Source organism: Prionailurus viverrinus, chromosome B2 (assembly GCF_022837055.1).
Source record: "Prionailurus viverrinus isolate Anna chromosome B2, UM_Priviv_1.0, whole genome shotgun sequence".
Lineage (NCBI taxonomy): Eukaryota > Metazoa > Chordata > Mammalia > Carnivora > Felidae > Prionailurus > Prionailurus viverrinus.
This window is the reverse complement of record NC_062565.1, coordinates 131,282,779-131,307,177: the sequence shown is the minus strand read 5'-3', so window position 1 is coordinate 131,307,177 and position 24,399 is coordinate 131,282,779. Positions and strand designations below refer to the sequence as shown.

The 24,399-nt window shown below is 37.7% G+C and overlaps 1 non-coding gene across 1 annotated transcript; it reads left to right on the top strand.

Moving 5' to 3' along the window:
- Positions 1-17,843: 17,843 nt before the first annotated feature.
- On the top strand, positions 17,844-17,948 carry LOC125166980 (U6 spliceosomal RNA). The gene has a single exon (XR_007152657.1). It is a non-coding gene; the product is annotated as a U6 spliceosomal RNA (small nuclear RNA).
- The last annotated feature ends 6,451 nt before the right edge of the window (positions 17,949-24,399 follow it).

Below are 24,399 nucleotides of genomic sequence, written 5' to 3'. Positions count from 1 at the left end.
TTCCCCACTACTGTCCTGTGGAGGCCCCAGGGGATTGATAAACTCAGCAAATGCTACATGATGTGAAAACCAAATTGTATATCCCAAAGCTGCCTAATGAGGTTACTTTGGAAAAGAACACTACAGAAAACAGAAACCAAAATGCCAAGAGGCAGAGAAAGGAACGTTTCAGTAGTTGCATTACTGATACCCAAAGGCAAAATCCAGAAGGACAAGAGGTACTTAAGGTTATCAAAAATCATAATAGTTACTTAAGGCAGATCATCCCACAGGTGAGAATATGAATACAAATAGCCCGTTACAAATGCAGCACAACATTGAACTTTTTCCAAATATTTTCATAAATATCTTCTCAGTTGAGGCTCACAATAGTCCTGTAGAGAAGCATGCTCAAAGAAGCCAGGGCTCAAGTGGTAGAATAGTTGCCCACAGTCATGTAACTCATGAGTGCTAAAGCCTGGAGAGACACAGACCCTTTGCCTCATGATCAGCATTCACATGATGAATTGAGTTTCATTCCCCCCATCCCCTCAAAGGAGCTTCTATTATTTCACAAACATATGTTAGTGCTGATTCTGTCAATATTCTAAGTGTATAGAGATGTTGACTCACTTAACCCTGATAATAATTTTGGAGGCACAAAGAGACTCAGTAACTTCCCCAAGTTGCCACAGCTGAGCAAATAGCAGAGCTAGGATTTGAACCCACACAGTCTGATTCCAGAGGCAGTGCTTTTAACCATTGCATTATGCCGCTTCTCTGAGTCCCTCGATACACCCTGTTCATAATCATGTTTTTTAAACCAAGAAAAAATCTAATCTATCAGTACTTTCTAAAGACTGATTGACTTTTCAGCGGTTACATCTTTGAAGTTCTTCAAAGTCAGTGCCTTTTAATGTCTTACACCAGAGGTCCTCAAAGCCTTTCCATGGGATGTGTGAGGTTAAACCATTTTTATAATTTCAAAATATTAATTGCCCTTTTCACTCCCATTCTGTAGCCAAGGGTACAGTGGAGTTTTCCAGAGGTTACCTAATGAGTGATCCCGCAATGACTGAACGAAGAGGCAAATACGATAATATGACTCTCATCCATTAAGCTAGGCATTAAAGTAATTTGCAAACATGTAAGCCAATGCCACTCTTTGTTTTATTTAGAAGAGAAAATATGAGAAACTGATTTTTCATAAGAAACTACATTAACATGTAATAGGTTTATTGCCATTTTCATATAAATTTATTATATTTTGTTTTTAATTTCTAATAAGATACATATCAAAAGGCATCACTCACACAAACTAAAGCCATTTGAGGTCTTTAATGATGTAAAAATTCTGAATGGCTCCTGAGAACAAGAAGTGAGAACTCCTGTCCTATACTGTTTAAAATCTCTCATCGTAGAACTTAGTAATGATGAGCTTTAGGAGAGAGTTCAAGAGAGCCTAAGTTTTCTAATATTTTTGGAAGTGACATCTTCAATGTCATATCCATGCTTACTATTCGTAAGTAAGGAAACCAAGGCCTAAGTTGATTAAGAGCTTGTACATTTAGTACAAAACTGGTTCGCAAACTCTATTTTCATCATAAATTAAACTGCCTTCCTTTCAAACTTTTGTTGAATAAACTAGAAGGCAGAATGGAAAATTAGAAAAGAATACCAGGTAAAATGAAGCGCATGAATAGTGTTAGGAGTTTTCAAAGTGCTTTCATGCTGACGTCCTCCAGCGAATCTCACAGTGTGATTGCCGGGCAGAGCAGATATCCTCATTTTTCTTGTTGGTTTTTAATTTAATTTTTATTTTTGTGAAATCAATATGTGCATTTAGCTTTAGAGTGAAATACCATAAGGCTTACAACTAAGAACAGTGGTTCCCAGTCCCTGCTCCTACCCTTTATTTTTTATTCTCTAGAAGCAACTAGTTTTGTCTCTTTGGGTTGTTTCTTCTTATATTTACCATGACGTTTCTAAACTATATGTTTATACTTCTGTTTCTTGGCTTCTTTACTTTATACTCTGTTCTTTGACTTCCAACTATGAAAAATAGGGATTTAGCACTTGTTTGGCTTACTATTTCTTTATAAAAATCTACTCCAAAACATAAAAGCTTAAAACGACTATCAGTTATAATCACTTCTCACAGCTCTTTGATTCTGCTAGACTCAGGTGGGCTCGTCCAACTGTCTCATGGTCCTTCATGTGGCTGCAGTCAGATGGCAGCTGAGGCTGGAGTCGTCTTGAAGATGACTTGTAGACGACATAATCTTCTACACTTACATATCTAATTTTTGCTGCAGTGGCTTAGATGACTGGAGGCTGCTCCTACTAAGACTTGTGGGCCTCTACGTGGTCTCTATCTCTCTACATGGTCTCTCTAGCATTGCAGTCTCAGAATAAGCAGACTTCTACGCAGCAGATAAAGGTGCTAAAGGCAGGAATTCCAAGAAAACCAGATGTAAGTTACATGACCTTTCCTGAGCCAGTTTCTGGCATCACCTACCTTCCTTTTGACTGCATTCTGTTGGCAACAACTAGGTCATAAGGCCAGAGGGGAATTAGACTCCATTTCTAGATAGGAGATTGGCAAGATCAGAGCATATGGATGGGAAGCACTGATAGGGACATCTTGGAAAAATAAATCTGCCACAGCACTCATTGCAATCTGCCCATCCCTTCTCTATCTTCTCAATATTCAGTGTTTACACTATTACATATTATTACCATGTGTTTTCCATGTTGAACCACACAGTATACTATGTCACTTTTCTTTTACATAATTTTATTTTTCTAAAAGTTAATTAAACTAATGATCATACCTTCTGCCTCTCCCCTCTCCCCCCTTTTTTTCTCTTAATTTCTGCTTTCCTATCACTATTTTTTTCCCAAATTTTCAACAGAACTGGGAAAATCACAATTCAGTATAGTCATTCATATCAGGGAATTTAACAGATCCATTTTTTTCCCCTTTTTGAGATTACTCCTAAAGCTTTGGTCCTTCTGATCCAATGTGTGCCAACATGGTCTTTCTCTCTCTCTCTCTCATGTTCCGTTGTCTACACAGGGACTTCTGTTCATCATTAGCCTGTGTCCTGTCTCTTTGGTTGAAACCTCTGTTTTATGGATAATATGTCTTCTTCTTTGTTGGCTTATGTATTGCGTATTTCATTAGCTTGACTAGAAAGACTTTGTGAGAGGTAAAAGTTTTTGAGACCTTGCCTATATGAAAATGAGCTTTTTATACATTTATACGAGGTTATCTGGATATAGAATTCCAAGTCAGAAAGAATTTTCCCTTGGTGTTCTTAATGTCATCGTTCCATTATCTTCTAGCTTCCAATATATTATTGAAAAGTTCAGTGTCAATCTGATTTATAATCCTTTGTGTGAAACCTACATTCCTCCTTTCTCCTCATCTGTGTTCAAAAGTTGCCTGTGGTGGAAGACTTTTCCTATTCATTGTGCTGGACGTGCAATGTGAAATCATATTCTGTACTGCTTCTTTGACAACCACTCCCAACCAACACCACCATTTTACTTATGATTTATTTTTAAATTTTCTACTAATCAGGGGCTCCTGGGTGGTTCAGTCAGTTGAATGTCCAACTCTTGGTTTCGGCTCAGGTCATGATCTCATGGTTTGTGAGATCAAGTCCTGCATCAGGCTCTGCACGGAGAGCATGGTGCCTGCTTGGGATTCTCTCTCTCCCTCTCACTCTGCCCCTCTCCCACTTGCACATGCTCTGTCTCTCAAAATAAATAAATAAAAATTAAAAAAATAAATAAAATGAGATTTCTACTCATCAGATATTATGCCTTCTTGAATGCTCCTCTAACTTGTTCTTTCTCCTACTTTCCATCTCTTCATATTTTAGCCCCACTTTCTGGGAGACTTGATCAACTTTTGCATTTCATTCTTCTATGGATCTCTTTGAAATTTATATCATAGTATTTTTTTTCTAAGAGCCCTTTCTTCCTTCCATTACTTTTTGACAGTGTCCTCTTCCCAATTAATGAACATATCTTCTCTGAAGAACATTATTTATGTTTTTAAGTGACATTAGTTTCCTGGTGTTTTTCTTATTTTTTTTTCTCTTTCTTTTCATTTTAGTTTTATGTTGAAAGCTTTCCTGATATCTCCAGTACACTTGGTCGTTCATTCATATTTGCGTGGGGCACTGCAAGCTTAATAACTCCTTCTCTGCTCCATGATTGTGAGGGAATCAGGATTTGGGCAGGGAAGTGGCTACCCAAATGACATCTTTTTGTCTTTTCTCCTTGGATCATCAAGAAAAGCTGAAAGTCATAAACCTGGTTGGCAGCACTTTGGGAACAAAGTGGAGAAAAAAGGATGGGGTAGAGAGATTAACACCTATTTTACAGGCTTTTATTTCATTCCTAGTTTTTTAAGCATTTACTCTTGCTCTTTAGTTTTCCAGGTGCTACAGGCTACTGTCTCTTTCATTTAGTTTGGAATCCTTTTTCCCCTTTGTTTTTATTTGTTTGGTTTTTATTTTGATTTATTTTTTTTAGATCAAATACATAGCTTGTTTTTTATTGCAACTGGAAAAAGTTTTAAGTTACACCAGTTCACTGCACAGCAGTATTGTGTTGGTTGAATTGACAAGCCACTGATTTTCACCTGAGTGATACTTTGATAAAGCCATGATGATAGGTAGTCAAACTAATGAGAAAAACGTCTCTTTTGGAAAAGGGTGACTGTTGCTTTTGACTATGATAAATGCCACTCAGGAGGAGGTGGATGATAGAATATAAAAGGCTTTTGATGATACTAGTTTTAAGGGATGGAAAATACTGTGGTTACAAAAGATTTTCCCAACCAAGACTAGCAACAATCCAGTGGCAGAGCTGTAGTTAGAGAGCCTATTAACCTTTGGCTCTAATTAATCATGTCTGATAATACAATTGTTTGTTCACTAAGCTGAAAGTAGTTGAAAAGTGAGGAAAAAAAGAAAGTTTCAATCAAGTATGGTTTTCTTCTCTGAATAGTGACTTTATTATGTTTTGAAAAATTGCTTTATTGAGGTATAATATACAATAAAGCCCACTAATTGCAAGTGTACAGCTCAATGAACTTTTCATATATATATATATATATATATATATATATATATACACAGACACACACACATACACATATATATGTATACATATATGTATATATGTATGTATATACACATATATGTGTATGTGTGTGTATATATATGTATATATATATATACATATATATGTATATATATGTATATATATATACACATATATATGTATATATATGTATACATATATATACATATATATATATATATATATATATATATATATATATATATATAATCTGCAATCATCATCAAGCTAGAGAACATTCCCAGAACACCGAATTTTGTCATGGGTCCCTTCCCAGTCAATACCTCACTCAGAGGTAGTCACTATTCTGACTTCTAAATCTATAGCTAAGTTTTGCTTGTTCTTAAACTTCATGAAAATATAATCATACAGTTTATACTCCTTTGTTTCTGGCTTCTTTCACTCTTATATTAATTATATTTATGAAATTAATCTATGCCATCACGTGTATCTGAAGTTTCTTCTTCTTGATTTTTTCTCCTTCTATTCAGTATTCTATTATGTGAATATTCCACCATGTATTATTTACCCATTTTTATTGGTAGATATTTTTGTTATTATTTCCAGCTGGGTTGTTATTAATAAAACTGCTCTGAACCTTGCTGCACATGTATTTTTGTGGGTGCATGCATTCATTCTCTTGGATATATATCGAGGAGTAGAATTGCTGGGTCAGAGGTTAGGTATATGTTAAGTTAAAGTCAATGTTGCCAAGTCATTTTCCAAAAGTGATTGCCAGGTTCTTCACTCTCACCAGCAATGTAAGAGAGTTTCAGTTACTCCACTTCTCCAATATCTTCAAAAAATAGCTATCTATTCATATGTTCCAAAATTATTCCATCAACTAATTTTGTTCCATCAAATTTAAATTAAGACCAGTTGACTGAAGTGTCCCAATTTGAATGATTTGTATAGGACAACTTTACATAAATGAACCATCTACTTTCTGATAGCTAAAGTCACTTTTAATGCTTCTTACATGACTTTTTGTATTTTATCTGGGTTAGACATTTTCTCCTCCCTCTAAAACCATTTTCAAGTCTACTGTTAATTCCCTGAAGTATCCTTGAACACTTTCAATTTATGCTTCTCACAGAAGAACTTTTTGAGACTAAATCACAATCATCAAATCTGAATCACCATTTCCCAACAAGCTCCTTATTTACTTGGTTACCAAGTCAATATTTCATGTTGATTCAATTACTTGAAAGAATATGGAAGAAATTGTGATATATTGACCAAAGGAGAGATTGTAGCTCAGGTACAAAGAGTCCTGTAACATTTGATAAGATTGTTTAAATATTAAAGGGGAGTCATTTCTATAAAAAGAATTCTGCAAAATGAAGATCTGTCCTATTATCTGAGAGGGATTATCGATTCCATATCCAAATTGACTTTTTATTTTCATTGCTCCTCTTCCCCACTTTACATGTAAAGCTGTAAACCTGAACTTAACTCCAATAAGAGTCTTATTCTTTCATTTTAAATTTAGGTGGGATGGGCTCGTGAAGAGGGAGCAGCTACTCGGATCAAACTGAAACTTCGAAGCATAATTAGAAAAAACTACTGTTAAAGATGAACTGCTTGCTCTATCTTTTTAAAAAGCACATTTTATTGGTATATTCAACATGACCAAAAAGGGTCACACAACTAATTCTTGTATGAATAACAGTAAATATTGAAAGGAAAATCTCATGGCAATATCAAAGTGTCACCGAGAAATGGGCTTGGTTGTGTCTTCACAAGAGGTCAACTAACTCAAAGAAAAATATAACAAGACCCAGTCTGTAATCCTAGCTTTTAAATTCAGCAACTTGATTTTGTCAGCACACAGAGAATAAATCCATCTCGTAGGACTAATTCATAATAAAGCAAGCTCACAAAAGACTTGTGCATAAACCAGAATTATAATTTGTGAATTAAAAATGAAAAGCATAACTGTTTTAATGCCTGGAACACATCAGCATTTTCAGTGCATTTTCCCCCAGTAGACACAAATGATAATCGTGAAGCTGTCTCATGAGTGGGAGTGAGTTAAATGTTTCAATGGCATCAATGCATACACTTCCATGGGGAGAAGAGTGAAGGATACTTTGTCCAGGGCATCCCCTCTCTAGCTGAAAATAAAAGAGCCTACTCTAGCTAGCGTAAGCAGAAGAACTATTTATTAAAGGGCATTAATTAGTTTATTGAATCTTCAAAAGGCCGGAGGCTTAGGGACTACAAGCCAAGGGCAATACCAATTGCACCATGGGAAAGGGTGACATCCTTGCTCCTGCCCCTGCTGGGCACAGACACTGCTGCCCACATTGCTAATGCTGAGCACAAGAACCTCTGCCACTGATTCCAGAGAAAACAATACAACTCCACTGCCTTTCACGCCAGAAAAATTGGAATCTGCTCAGCCATTTGCTTCCTCAAGTTACATTTTTCTAATGCAAGGTTTCATGCATAAGCCGAGGTCCCATGACTGTCCCTTAACTACAAGAAAAGCTGGGAAAGTGAATTCTCTGTTTATACCTTGGGAAGATGGTAATCATAATATGAGAAGTTTCCCAAACATTGAAAGTTAGGTAGCCACAGTACGTGACAAGTGCTGTTGGAGAAGACATTGCCACTGTTTGGTTAATCCTCTGACTCTTTGTTTCTATGTATCCATACTGTGTATTTCATTCTCTTCTGGTAAGAACTATTTTTAACTCATTTTTATTTAAAAATTAACTAATGCTATTGCATAAAATTTGAAAAACACATATAAGTGGCAATAAGAATCTAAAAAGTGCTGTCTGAATATAACTTTATTCTTCTCCCTTCCGCCTATTTAGGTTAATCTCTGTGGCTGCTTCCCCCTCACTCCTCTGGTGAAATTTAAGGTTTTATGATATTTATTATCATTCTTTAAAAATTTTTTTAATGTTTATTTATTTTTGAGAGATAGAGAGGCAGAGTGCAAGTGGGAGACGGACAGAGAGAGGGAGAGACACACAATCTGAAGCAGGCTCCAGGCTCTGAGCTGTCAGCACAAAGTCTGATACAGGGCTCGAACCTGTGAAACACGAGATCATGACCTGAGCCACTGTCTGACACTTAACCAAGGAGCTACCCAGGCGCCCCTATTATCATTCTTAAATAGTAAAATTGGGCCCTTGTCATGGTGAGTCACAATAATCACCTCACTGCAGTAATTTAAGTACGTACGTCTGAATATAATCAAAATCTTAAGCTTTGTAAATATATAGAGATACCCTCCTCTGCTTATAGTAGTGATGGGAAAAGGCAGTTGATTTCTCTCTTTTGCTTCCAGCCCTCAAATCCTCTCTCTCCATTGGTTATCTAAGAAGTCTGGCACCTCTAAAATCAGAGAGGCAAAAGGTGAGAGAAGAGTCTGGAAAAGGCTGCCCTGTGATCCCAATGGAATTGGTGATAGTTTCTTCCAGGTTTGGTGGGTGAGGAAAGCTGACCTTTTTCTTCAGCGGTACTCTCATGGATTCTTTGGAGACCTCACTAGGATCATTAGACTGTGCTTTTTATAATACAGGTAATGATGTTTTCCTTAAGCTGGCCACTAACCTTTCCCCTCCTACCTCTTGAGAATCCAGCAGTCTCCTCTTCCAGCTAGGTTCTCTAGACACTCTTCTAGCAGAAGATATAAATCACTACCAATGTCCCCAGGGTAGCCCACAAAGCATCCTTGCCCCACCATTAGCGTTCATGAACCCAATTCTCAGTGCAACTTTGTCCCCATCCCACCCCTACTCTGTCATCTTGGGCCACGGCTTCTCATCTTTAGGTTCCTTCAACTTGTGTCCAACACTGGACAACTGTGACACACATGAGGCTTTTCAAGTGTACTTTGTTAATCTTCTATTCTGAAGTTTGGAGAAAATCACTCCTCTGCTGCAGGTGGAGATTATCTCTCCCCCATCAAATTCTCTGGCGTATTTCCAACATTCTAAGGTACTTCATCTTCAATATCTTAATAGCCAAAATGCAAGCTATCAACAGCCTGAATCAACCTGTACTTACATTTTGGGGTCCTTTTATTAAAACTGAAGTGGAATCTCATTTTAATGTCCCTTTCATGAACAATCCTATCTATAGTACTACCATTGGAATAAACCACAGTCAGTTATTTCCTGTATTTCTTTCTAATCTCTTACTCTGTATAGCTGAATTTTTTAAATTGGTACCAAACTTCATTAGATGTGTATTTCCAGGTTTTTTAAATTAGCACTTTAACATTTTTATGTCATTACTCTTCAAAAATATTATTTGAAAAAAAAGATTCGCAATAAGTACACACTGGAAACAACTCAAATATCCCTCAATAGGATGGATTAACAAATTTTAAAATATTCATAAAATGAAACAGTATGCATCAATGAAAATGAATAAACTATAATTACATTCAGCATCATAAAAAGCAGGCACAAAAGAGTGTGTAATGTGCAATTCCCTTTACATAAGTTAGAGAACAGACAAATTGTAATCAAAGTTGATAAAAATAAAAATGGCAGCTACCATTGGGGAGTGATATTGAATAGGAGGTAATATGAGGAGACCTCTGATGTGCCAGAAATGTACTCTCAATCAGGATGGTAGTTATGGATGTACATGAAATTTATTAAATTTTGGATTTAAGATTGGTGTACTTCCTATATGTTATAGTTCAATTTAAAAATTATAAATGATGAGCAGGAAAAGTATGCTTTAATTTTTTTTAAGTTTATTATTTTTGAGAGTGAGAGAGAGAGCACAAGCAGGGAAGGGCCAGAGAGAGAGAAAGAGGGAGACACAGAATCCAAAGCAGGATCCAAACTCTGAGCTGTCAATGCAGAGCCTGACATGGGGCTTGAACTCATGAACCTGAGATCATGACCTGAGCGGAAGTCTAATGCTCAACCAACAAGCCACCCAGGCTCCTCAAGTATGTTTTAATTTTTAAGGTCTGGATGTCATTTCCTCATGACCTGGCTTCATTTATTCCTCATTAAATGTTTAATGTTTGTTTTTCCACATTTTTTACTTTAATATGAGGAAAATAAGCCCTTGTGAATCTTTGGGTGCATATCTTATTCCATGGGGAACATTGTTAGAAGTGAAATTACTGGGTGACATATGATGAACATTTTTAACTAGCTTAAAGTATATTTTCTGCTCACCAGAATATTTGCACCAGTATGCATGCTCACGTCCAGTACATTGCTGTGTTTCTTTCATCACCTCTCATCAGCTTTAAGAGTTACCATCTATCCTATCTTCATAAATATCCATTGACCAAAATGCATTTTTGACCTTTAAAGGTGGGGGGGGAGGCTGGCCCCTCCGGAGGGGAGGCTATGACCACGGTCCCACGTAATATGGAGGAATGAACCCCTGTAGAACATTTAATAGGGTTCCTAGAAAAGGTTATCATCAACAGAGGGCTGCGAAATCAATTCAGGTGATGCTTTATTTTAACTTAATATTATATTGGGGTGAAAATCAAACAATTTTGTTGAAAAACCCTTCAAACTGATATTTATCTCAAGGTTCTGACACTTTCACTTATTGCTCTATAAAAAGATTCAATTAATGTGGGGCCTGTCAGGAAGAGACCCTCTTCTTATTTTTAAGACAAAAATAACAATTCCTAAAACACCTATCCTTACAGATAAATTCTTCCTGAAAACTTTAGAATCATTTGCTAAGTTTAAAAAAGCAAAGTTACAGAGAGGGAGGGAGGCAAACCATAAGAGACTCTTGGATACTGAAAACAAACTGAGGGTTGATGCGGGGGTGGGGGGGGTGAGGGGAAAGTAGGTGATGGGCATTGAGGAGGGCAATTGTTGAGATGAGCAGTGGGTGTTGTATGGAAGCCAATTTGACAATAAATTATACTAAAATAAATGAAAATAAATAAAAAAGCTCTTCAAATTTAAATTGCAATAGTGTTATATTAATTCAAGAAGAATTTATACCTTTACAATAGTGACTCTTTCCATCTCGCTAAGAGGTACTCCAATGTTCTTTTATAGTTTTCTTAAGCTTTTGTAATTTTCTTCATATAGGATCTACACATCTCTTTTTGTATTGGTTCATAATTAGTTAATGGGTTTGGGGTGCTCTTGTAAATGGGATTATTTTTTCCATTATGGTTTCTTACCAGTTGTTGCTGGTATAGAGATGTATTGATTTTTGTACATTGCTTTTGATGTAGGTGGCTTTGAACTGTCATTAATTTAGGATCTTTTCATTGCTTCACTTGGATTTTCTAAGATGATTTTAGGTATATTGTCACTGAAGGTGAGTCATTTTCTTGCTGTAATATGACTTGACCTCACTCTGTTCTGAATCATTCCACGCTCATTTTTACAACAGTCTTATCTCAGAGCTGGTTGGCCCTTGCTGTGCCCACCCCACATTCAATACACATGTGCATTTATCCATACACATAATCATGCCAAAACAATACCTAAGAGATTTATAATATGGCAGTGTCAGGAATATTCTCCATCCCTAGAGGGGCCAGCTTTAGGGTGGCCAGTGGTGATCCAGGAGCCTGACACTGTCAACAAGAGCCTAGTGTCTCCATCTCTGTACTCTGCCATTGTCTGTCTTACCCTAGCCCACCCATGACCCACCCTGAGACATCCACTCCATCCTCCAAGAGCTCCAAGTTTTCTTCCTGTGGAAGCCAAGGCCAAAAGCAAAGCAAATCAGAATAAACACAATGAGCGACAATAAAAGTCGCAGTGTCAGTTCTGTACCTTACTTCTTTACATTGTCTAAAGAAGAAAGAGAAGCTTCTTTCTTTCTTGTAGAAATTTCTCCTTAGTGGCTTCCCCAGTAAACGTCTCACATTGAGTTCTGTCCACTGGTATTACATGACTATCCTTGATCCAGTCACTTGACTGAAGGAAAAAGCCACATTGATAGATTCAAGACAGTCAAGACCCATTGCTGGAGATGGCAGGGAGGTCAAAACCACACCCTTGATGGCTGAGAATGAGGTGGTGACCAAAAGAAATTTAGGAGGGGGCAGTGAATGCTAGACAGCAAACAACAGATCTTCACCTCAGACAGTAGGTGCTAGCTAGAGTTTCACTTAGTTCCTATCCCCTAAAAACGGATAATTACCCAGTCCATGCTGCCTTAAGGCAGAGTCTGTTGCAAGAATTTAAGTCCCAAAATTACTGCTCAACCAGTATTAATTATGATGTGTTTATTACTCCAATTCCTGTCTCCTCTCTTTCAAGGAACTGAAGGCAGAAAGCTTCATAACAATGAAGCCTTTGAATTTTCTCTACATTGAATTCTCTGATTGAAGTACTATCCATAGTATGCTATAGTTCTCAAAGAACCACCTCAGTGCAAAGCCATTTCCTACTACTGAAAACCCACCTCCCAAATAGAATCACCCTCTCCCTACTCCCATAGGAATGCCTCTCATTATAAAGAATACATTTGCTTTTTACATAAGAATGCTAGCTTGCTCATACTCTACTCAATTTCTATCTTTACGCTGAAAGATGCCACCAATTCTTTCCAGATACTACTATTCCCAGATACTACACAGCATGCCACTCTTCTGGACTCCGGCATCTTGCGTTTAGATATAATCCTTTCCCACCAGGTTGTGCAGCTGCTTCTGAACAGATCTTATCTCGGGATCCATATCTGATCTGTCTATGTAGCTTCCACAATGCTTTTGACAATGCCATAAACATTCTAGGTACCCAATAAATATTTTTAATGACTTGAGAATTTTATCCCCTTGGAAGAATGATATACCCCTTGAAGAGGAGCAAAGCAAGCTGAGACCTTATATGTTATTTCCACAGACTATACCCTCTATTAGTCGTTTCTTAGATTTTTAATATGCAACTTCATAAAAACACATGTATCTTTAAATACGTTTTCTTGTTCATTACTTGTAAAGAAAAAAATTTATACTTATGTCATTAAAACTCAGTGCAACATTATTAACAACATGAGGTGCATATAAAAGTCTTAAATTACACTTAAAATACAGCATCATGGGGTGCCTGGGTGGCTCAGTCAGTTAAATGCCTGACTCTTGGTTTCTGCTCAGGTCATGATCTCACAGTTCATGAGTTTGAGCCCCATGTCAGACTCTGTGTTGGCAGCATGGAGCCTGCTTGGAATTCTCTCTCCCTCTCCCTCTCTCTCTGCCACTCCCCCACTCATGCAGTCTCTGTCTCTCTCAAAATAAATAAATAAACTTAATACAATATAAAATAAAATAAAACAAAACAAAACACAGTACCACATGGAATTTATGTGATGCTGTTGCTAAGAATAGATCCTAAGAAAGGACCATGGAACAAGGAGTCATGCAGATGAGATAATGAACATGCTAGAATATAGTAGTGATATGACAAAGAATCCTGGTTAAAAACTTTTCTTCTTTTCTTTATTTATTTTTTTAAGTAGACTTCACACCCAGTGTGGAGCCCAGTGCAGGGTTTGCACTCATAACCCTGAGATCAAGACCTGAACTGAGATCAAGAGTCAGATGCTGAACTGACTGAGCCACCCAGGTGCTCCTTTTCTTCTTTTTAAATAAGCAAAACTGTCTACTTGTTTTAAAGTGTTTTTGCATCCTAAAGCCTCCATCAACTCCCTGAAGATTGATCACAGTCTCCTGTTCAGCCTTTAGAGCAGCCTCAGAAATGTGATGCCTCTTTATCAGTTACTCTGAGTCTGCTATTTACTTAAAATTGCCTTTTTGTGATCCACATTCCCTCATTGTGTCATTTCCTCATGACCCTTGCTTCATTTATTCCTCGTTAAATGTTTAATGTTCGTTCTTCCACATTTTTTCTTTAATATGTCTGTGTTCAGCACAAGTGTACCTACCATCTGTCCCCATACATCACTTTATAATATGAAATGGTTAAACTTCTAACTTCTTAACATAGTAGTTACTTATAACTAGATATTTTACTGGGGTTTAACTACATTTTAGGAAATTTGTTGGTTGGTTTGTGTTGACATGCAATAGATTATAATCATTCTTTTAAAATAATGAGCAATAGGATTTGGTTAGCATTTGCATGCAAAATGTCTGATTTCTCAGGAATAAATTCTTGTAATTATCATTTCATCATGTTAGGTGGGACAAAACCATTTTTAAGCCTTTTTGAAGTTCTCACTGCACTCAAAGACAGGGCTAAGCGATATGGAGAAGTCCAAGTGATTATTATGTGGTTCCCCCACTCTCAAACAACCCCAGAATAGTAGGGGAGATAAACATTCATTCAGCAAACCACAATACAGGTCTAATAACACAGGTGGTAAGGGATAAAATTGGAGCAGAAACAAAGCTTTTTATGACCAGAGGGGTGCAATAATTCTTTTTGGAACCGAAGATAGGGGTTTGATGATGAAGCCTAAAATTACCAAGTTAAAAAAGAAAGTTTGCAAGCATTAGCAAATGTGTTTGTGCGTGTTAATCACAGAATCAGAGCTTTAAAGAGAACTACAAATATGTCAAATTCTCACCCCAGTGGTAGTGATGATGAGGTGCAATTTTGCATTGTTGGTGAAAAGCAAAGCCTGTTAGGAAAACAAATAGGGTGAGTAAGAATATGAATGAGACATCTACTTCCTAAGCAAATAAAGTGCTTGGATTATTTTTAAATTATACATTAGTCATATGATCTGGATCAAGAACCTAACTTCTGTTGGCTTCATTTTCCTCATCTGCAAACTGGGACTTGAATTAAATGATTTCTCAATGTCTCATAAGGTCAAAAATGCTATGATAATATTATTTGCATACAATTCAGCAAATTTTTTTTGAGCGTCTGCCACGTATACAATGCTATGTGCCCTGGAAAATGAAAACTAACATAATGCACAGCCTCTGACCTCAATAAACTTATAATCTTTATGGAGAAGTCCATCAGTGTCAGGCTGTACGTGCCTAAGTGCCAAAATGCAGGGTCCAAATAATAAGTAATTTGGGAATTGAGAGAACAGAGGGTCCAGGAGCCAAAGAAATATCCTGGAAACAAAAATCTTAAAATACGCCTCAAAGGATGCTCAGGTAGGAAATAAGAGGGAAAAGGCACCCAACCCCTCCATCCACCTCCTACTCCTGACCCAAAGCAGCCCCAAAGGGAGTGTACAGGAATCATTACAGCTCCAGATCATTGTTTGAAAAATACTACCCTATCAGTTCAGCAGTTCACCACTAAATGTAAATATCTATGCATTACAGAGGTTAGTAAGGACTGGCTTCTGGAATACATTAACTCACATTTTGTTATTTCTGTGGGTGTTGTTCTTAGTTTTCTGTAGTCATCAATTCAAAATTTGAAAATAAATCTACAGTCAGAGCAGTAGCAGTAATGGTAAAAAACCTGAATACCTTATTCTCAGTGCTTATTATTAATGACAATAGTGTCTGTCCAATGATTCATATACCTTCCTCCCTCAGTGCTCATGGTTGCAATTAGCTCATTGTCACAGGCATTGTCACTGGGCATAGTATTCTATGAAGTGTAATGGTCTTCTGATTATTGTATTCTGGTGTCTGAATAATGTACTCCACCATTTCATGGACTATCCTTTGTGAGAATATGTTACTATCACTTTGATTAGATTTCTTAGGAAACAAGAATGAAGTTTTAATATCAGAAATGTTTTTAGTTCAACACAGTGACTCATTCATAAACAATAATCATACATGTTCATTGTAAATGGTAAGTTGAGAAAACTGGGAAAAATATATAATTACCTACAAAAAATATTTTTTTATAAATGTGCATTTTAAAACATTCACCAAAAATGAAACCAAATTATGCAAAGGTTCTGTAGGCTTTATTCACAGTGACATAGATCATCTATTTTATAACACACATACCCAATGCTGTATTTCTTTTACTCACTGCCCACATGGTCGGACCCTTTGTCCCCACTCCCGATGTGTTCTGTGCGCTTTTGACTGATTACTTCCTATCAGTTCTGTCTTTTCCTCTAACTTTGTAAATCGCCATCATTATAAACACCTCTGGAGATCGTAAAATAAGGTAGGTTTTTTTATCAATTGAAAAGGGGCTTGGGAGCACTCACTAGTTCATATAAATATACTACTAGGTACTGTGTAGATCTAGTGGAGCTGATCAAATTCTACCCTGAGGAAATCACCATGAAGACAGGTCTGGCTAGTGGCTGGATCACACTAAATACTATGACAGAGTCCGTTCAAGCTCTAAATGTATTTCAAGACTCGATCCTAATTTTCAATTTCTGAACCACAAATCCACCTTAGAAAAGTTAAGTGGAAACTGAAGACCAATATTTCAAAGGCAGAGATATTTAAACCCCCCCATACATCAAGTCTTTAACCTAATCCTTGGTCATCATATCTAAGGAATCTGTGTCTCATAATTTCCAATTTTATAGAAAGCACCAAAACCCCTTTCTCTGGTAAAAGGGAAAATCTTGAGGATTATAAAGAAATTTGGGAACATGGTGCCATTTATCTGAATTGTAGAAGCATTGTCAATTAATTAATGGCTTTACTGAGATGTAAGGTGGAGGGATGCCTAAAAAAATGAGAATCATGTACTTTTATACGTTAAAAAGGCCAGGTTTTTTATTTCATAAAAAGTGTGACAAACATTTGTTAAATGGAGGAATACACATTTCTTACATAAACTAGACTTGGTAGACTATTGAAAGAAAAAAATAATTCTCATGGTCATCATAATGTTTGTGTCAAAAACTTCAGGAGCAAATGAGACCACAGATCTGTTATTGGGCAGAGGTAGAACAAGAGTTAAAGAAACTTCCATCACCTCAACCCCGTATTCCCTCATATAAGAAGACTCCCTTCAGGTATAAGACAGGACTTGTTAGAGCAGGTGAAGCTCCCTGACATCCAGCCAAGATACCCCAGGAATGGACTAAAAAGGCACATAGGACTGAGCAAGGTCTTGGATCAGTTCTGTGTGTCCAGAGGGAGAATGTGGAGACACTGAGTAGCAGACAGTTAAAGAGAGTTGTATGGGGAGGGTTAGAATATAATAAGAATTGTCAACAAGGAACCTCACATTATGGAAGGAAGGAACATTTAACTGAGCCACTTTCTGAAGGAAGACTTACCAAGGGAGCCCTTAGTTATACCAGAACTTACTTCCAAATACTCTCTGGTCTGGTTCCAGACACTTATGAAAGAAAGAGTGAAAGAGCAGTTAAAAGTCTCTTTGAAGACTAGTGTGTATTCAGTTGAGGAAAATGGGCAAGGAGGTAGCTCTCTGCGTCACCGACATCTGGAGGACATTGGCCAACTCCAAGAAGTGTGACAATCTATATTCATCTACATAGTCCGGAGGAGTTTCTGTCTGACTCTTCAACCCTAGGAACCATCCATCAGGCTCAAGAGCCCTCATGTAGAGCACAAATTTCAGTCTATTTGGGAGTATTTAAGCAAATCTTAAAACAATCATGTCTTAAGATGTTTTGGGATAAATTCACATGTGATAGAAGTTTGAACTGGATAACTGCTTTGTTTGAGCAGTTATTATAGGATAACTGTCCTATAATTTTATTGGATAAATTCAGAGTTCTTTTCAGGAGCTCTCTCATTTTGTGTAGGCATGAAGAAGGAGAAATGATGGGAGGATAGGGCCGAGGGAGGAGGGCACAGACCACATCTGAGTACTTTAGCCTTAAAAATCCCAATGTTCCAGGCTTACTTCGGCAGCACATATACTAAAATTGGAATGATACAGGGAAGATTAGCATGGCCTCTGCACAAGGATGACACACACATTCGTGAAGGCTTTCATGTTTTTGTTCATATTTATTTTTTTAAAAAACCCTCAAAAAAGTCCCAATGTTCCAAAGTCTATAAAAAAATAAGTTTTTGCCCTTCTCTAGGTAAGATGGTACTCTTACCTAGAAGGATAAAAAGACAGCCAGCAAAGTTCCACTGAGACTTTATTTCCTATCAAATGTAAAACCAATTAATATCCAAAATTAACTTCCACTGCTTCCCTCTGCCTGAAGATTGGATTCTTTAACTGTCAAACCATCTTGAGCCCACCCACATAGGGAATTTTCCAATGAACTTCTTGACACCAGGGATAGTAACACTGCCAGAAACATTTTCTAAGGCCAACACATCCTTTCCGAAGCTTGCATGGCTTGGAGGTGGTGGTGATGTGTTTTTTCTTTCCCCCATGCCTCCCTTGTCTAAGGTCCTGGACATTGATGAGTCAGTTTAAAAAAAAAAAAAAAAAGGAAAAGGTCTTATTCATCTAGTTCCATAAAAGAGGACACTTCAAAACAAATGAAACAAGAATATCAGAAGAAAGACTAGAAACAAGAAAAAAAAAAGAATAAATAAAAAAGGGGGAACATCACAAAAAGGAAAAAAAGAAAAGAAAAAGGAAAAGCATTCTTCCACTGCTAATACTTCTGAGATCTTGAAAAAGTAATGGAACCTTAGGCTTAAGCCATTAAATTTTAAATTTTGGTTTTGAATATTATTTGACTTTCCTTGCAATTTTCTGTATAATTATGCTTTGCAGAGCACCTTTGTGGCTCAGTGGGTTAAGTGTCCGACTCTTGGTTTCAGCTTAGGTCATGATTTCACAGTTGTGAGATGGAGCCCCCATGTTGGGCTCTGCACTGACAGCTCAGAGTTTTCTTGGGATTCTCTCTCCCTCTCTCTCTGCCTTCCCCACTCATGCTTTCTTTCTCTCTCAAAATAAATAAATAAACATTTTTAAAAAGTATGCTTTTCAATAAATCATAGCCTTTTACATATAGAATGAATGAATGAATGTGTAGAATGCCACGTCTGGGTGCTGGTAAGTTTCAAAAGAATGAAAAACAATAAAGAATGGAATTTGTCTAAAAGGTAAATAGCACTGTCAGCCAGCTTCCTGGGGGTCACTATCGTCTAGCACTAATGAATTAAACACAAGTTTTTACACTGAAGTCTCCATGCAATTTTCCTATGCTGCCTCCCTTTAGTGTCATGGTTAAGAATTTGATAGAATACTCAACCTATCTAGAGAAAAAAAAAGAATAAATGCACAAGTAACCAATACTTCAGAGGGTTTCTGGGCTCCCTGAAGCCTATACACTTATTCCCTAAGGTTCATGGACATTTAGTTACTAACACCTATGCAACCATATTGCTTCTGGAGATGCTTACACCTTTAAGGTTTCTGCAACTGGTGACATGAATAATTATTAGCTCTGACTCATTCAAAAAGCCTCAGTCACTTACCTTGGTATAAATGTGTCTGTGAGATGAGGAGATGACATTCTCCTAGGGAATGGAGAGAAATCACCCTTAACGCCACTAACCAGACTTTAAGTATTACATATAGTATCACAATAGATTGAGTGACAGAACTGCAAAAGGATGCATGTCACAGATACTAGAGAATATATTCCAACAAAGTCTATTTCCAAATTATGGACAGAGAGTTTCCATATACTTGACATCATTGGAATTCTCAAGAATTACAAATATTTGTCATATTTTACACACTGTAAATCTGTGTCATTACATAGCCAAGATAAAGTCTTAAAGTTTTTTACTTTACCACCACATCTCATCTTATAGTAAAAACATGCTTCTCTGCCCCCATGACAGGGTTTTAACTATAATTATGTATTATATTGGCACTAAGCAATGAAGTCAATAACATAATACCCTAAGACACCAAGAGCAAGTGTACACACCATCGATAGGAAAAACAAGAATAGGTAGTTAAGACCAGAAAAAAATATCAGAGACAGAGAAACATGGGATTCTAGCCCTTTGGACCCTAGAAAACTACAGAAAGTAAGATATGAAGCAAGATTTAATATCTAGACTTACATAAACTAAAAGAAACGTTGTCTAAAAAGAGAGAGCATGGATTTATTCCAAAGCCAGGAAGCTATGGTATATATAAGGAAAACACCAGCTAAATCCCCCAAACAAACTCAAAATCATTATAAAACACTTGGAAGAATTTTTTGGAAGAATCAATTTAACTTATACTTTAAGGTGAAGTTTAGAATTGAAGAAAAGCTGACAACCAAAATTGTTTCTGCATGTTGGTATCAGATTCCATATCTCTCTAATGAAGAAAACCATCTGGCTTTCTTTACTTATGTATGCAGTCTTTTCTGATGTGGCACGATTTACTTCTGCTTAACTTTATAATATTCTTTTCTCCCTTTACAGCTTTCTTTTCAAGAATGCCTTAGAGAACAACATTCTCTAGAATATCGCTGAATTGCATGACTTCTGAGATTCTCAGGGAAACATTTTGTTGTTCTTGCTTTGAGAAGATCTTTGAGGAGAACTATTAGCATAGTACATTAAAAACAATAAGTATTGGGGCGCCTGGGTGGCGCAGTCGGTTAAGCGGCCGGCTTCAGCCAGGTCACGATCTCGCGGTCCGTGAGTTCGAGCCCCGCGTCAGGCTCTGGGCTGATGGCTCGGAGCCTGGAGCCTGTTTCCGATTCTGTGTCTCCCTCTCTCTCTGCCCCTCCCCCGTTCATGCTCTGTCTCTCTCTGTCCCAAAAATAAATAAATGTTGAAAAAAAAAATTAAAAAAAAAATAAATAAATAAAAACAATAAGTATTTATTGACCCAAGTGAGTAGGAAGCCAGTCTAGATTTTTCCTAATGTTTTATATGAGCATCTATGGCTCTAACATCTGGGCTTGTGGAGCTTACAAGTCAGCTGTCAGAACAAAACATATGAGATTTTGGGCAATAGCTGATCATTGTCAAGTAAGTGGTACATATAAGTGTGCAGAGAAAGCAGGAAAAATCACATAGAGTTAAGTGCTCATGAAAAGTTTCAAGGACCGTGTAGAAATTTGCTGCTTTATGCATGGATATCTTTTTTTTTTTTAATTTTTTTTTTCAACGTTTATTTATTTTTGGGACAGAGAGAGAAGGAGCATGAACGGAGGAGGGGCAGAGAGAGAGGGAGACACAGAATCGGAAACAGGCTCCAGGCTCTGAGCCATCAGCCCAGAATCTGACGCGGGGCTCGAACTCCCGGACCGCGAGATCGTGACCTGGCTGAAGTCGGACGCTTAACCGACTGCGCCACCCAGGCGCCCCGCTTTATGCATGGATATCTGAACAAGATGGAGCTAGATGAAATATACTGGTTATGATAATGACAGAGACCTTCAACCTTGTTTCTTACTCATCTCCCTAGCCAAACCAACTCATACTCTTGGTGGCAGTTCTATGCATCCACCCAGAGACCCAAATTCTAATCAAATTTTGGGAATTGAGAAATAAAATTTAGATTAAAAGCAATCTTACATTTCCTCACTCACTTGGTATAATAAGTATAATATGAGGAAAAATAAAAAGGCAGTGGGAAAATTTGTTAAGTATATATTTATTTAATTGTAATCCATTAGCCATTTTCTCCTTCTCAGGTGATGCTAACTAACTCTGGTGATACAAGATTGTAGTGACTTAGGATTTTTGCTTACAAGTTCAATAAATTTGTGACTCATTAACATGCTCTCTTACTACTAGTGTACTAATACTTTGAGACTCAGTGAAAACATAATGGTTTCACCACTTGCTTTATGATAATGATGTTAGCGTTTTAATGCTAGTTTTTCTCACACAACTGTAGACTATCTAATAAAGGAGTAAATAAATAGACATGGCTTTGGATAGAGGAGTTTTCAGAAAACCCAACAATATCCATGAAGACTTAAAGAAGATGGGGAAATAAATACACATTTTCTATGCTCTGCTACTGCCTTTTAGAGTTTAATTTCAGTCTGGTGATTTTTGGTTTTGACCCAGATTGAAAATAGCTAATCTACTGATTTGGAGAAAATGGATTCAGGCGACTCAGCAAGTCAGAAAGATATATGTAGTTTCCATGTACTGGCTGTATATTCTGGTTAATTTCTAATAGGAAAGTGTTCAGAAAACAAACTTAGTTAAAAGACCATGTGACTATGTAATTAAAATGCTTGGCCCAGAGAGGTGTTTTACCAATCATTAAGTAAAATCTACCATGTTTCAAAGGAATGCATGGATAAACTAGAAGCAAGAGTGCAAAGTAAAACTCTAACTCGTGCTTCCTGCTCCACTTCTTTCCTGGCTTCCCATGTTCTACCATCTGAGCAGTGTCAACCTCAGCTAACCCTATAAACTATAAACTGCCTGCAGCTGAGGCAACAAGTTTCCAGTTTCCTGGAATCCATAGGCACTGAACTCTACAATCTCCATTCTTAAAACCTGAGGCAGAGTAGTTCTTTTCTCCAAACCACATCAGTCCGGGAAAAGAAAACCAAATAACCCCAGTGGCTGACATCCCATGTCAATGGGGTTCACAGGATACTATTTTCAGGCGGTTAGGGTTTAGGGCAACTCCCAGGGTAGGGGTGGGGTGGTGGGAACTTCCAACAAGTTCCCAGGTGATGGTATCACTGGTGGAGGTAGTCCTCACTGTGAAAACCACTGGTCTGTCAATAAACGCCCTTCTTTCCATCATGGCTGCCTGCCTGGCCATTTCTAGGCATCCTGAATTCAAGCACAACACTACTGCACCCTGTCCACAAGAACAGACCTTTGCACGGTGGCACGTCTAAAACATTTTCCCATATTTATTTTGATAATGGTACAATATTATTCTTCAAATATCACTAATATTTTTCTCTATGATGCTTAATTTTTGAAATTAGAAGTGGCAAACTCATCAGATTCTAATTATAAACTTATCCTTACTAAATAATGCTAGTATGATTTTACTCTTGTTTTCTCTGCCCCTCACCCCCAAACTTGCCTTTCTGTAAAGTGTCTCAGTGGGAAGAATGAAGTAGCTTTTCCATTCTCATGAACTTCTCCTTGATCCAAAGACATCTGAATGAAAGAAAAGTGAGTGGTAATTCTGTCCTACCTCCACTTCACCTGTAGGCCAACAGTTCATATAGAATTGGAGTATTCTTAATAGGGTGCTGTCTCACTAAGACAAATTTCAATTCATTCCCATTCTGTGCATCTAAAACATTTGCTCAGATTCTGAATCTTTATATTAATTCAAAAAACATATATAAAAGCTGCTTGGAAAGCTTAAGGTACTATATAATTGTTCTATGAAGATTCTTGGTTGCAAAGAGAGTAACCGCCTCAAGGTAACTCAGAGCAGTTTGTTTGTTTGTACATATCTGAAGATTCAGGAGAAGTAGGTCTCTGATTCAGAGGAATGTCAGGAAGGTACACTGGGCTTTAATGAACTAGAGCTGGGAAGTAGAAAGTAGGCAGGTCAGGGACTCTCTTCAATTCTCTCTCTCTCTCTCTCTCTCTCTCTCTCTCTCTGTCTCCATAAATGATGCATTTCTCTCTCCATTTATCCTCTAACCTTGCCCCCTACTCCAACCAAACACACACTCTACACAACCTACCCCCTTGGCTCCACATAGCTTAATTGTCCCAGTTTTTCAAAATCCAAACTTTACAGGAGAAAAGAAATATGGCTCCAGTAATTTCAGCCCTCCACCCCCAGTCTAGATTTTCTTTCCCAGCTGTGTGGATTGCCACTCCTAGCAAAAATGTTAGGGTAGGCCAGTGTTGCACAGACAGTGGGAGCAACACCAATGGAGGACAGAAAGCTGATTGTGCAGAGAGAGAAATCAAACTTCATTCAAGGCTACCAGCAGCCTGCCAGCTCATGGTAACAGTCCAGAGTTGATCCAAGTTGGGGCAAGATCCAGGGCCATATGCCCCCACACTGACAGTCACTGAATACAGGCTGCACCCAGAAAGAGGGGTGACCTTGGGTAAGTCAGTTTCCTTTGGCTGAAACAACTCTCAAACAGGGCTGACAGCTGGTGGCATCTCTCAGCAGCCTTCGCGGCAGCTGGACACTAACTCCTTCATTACTGGAAGGCAGTGGGGTAGCACATCACACACTCCACCAAAGCCTGCTCTTGGCACCATTTGAATTTACTTCTTACTATAGGTTCTGGGGACAGCTCCTTCAGGATTTCTGCAGAACTTCCTCTCTTCCCCCAGGAAGCTGTCTTCCTGGAGCTCTCTCCCAGGAGCTTGGAAGAGGAAGGCTAGTGAGGAGAACCGAGCCTCCTCTGCTAGAGTTGGTCTCAATGCCACAACAGATGCACTTTGTCTCCCTTCTCTACTACCCAGTCTAGATTCCTCTCAGCCTCAACCAGCACTCTGTCTGGTCTCCATAATTTTCATGGTGATGTCACTTAGATCCTTATCCCTGAGATCTTACCACTATGCCC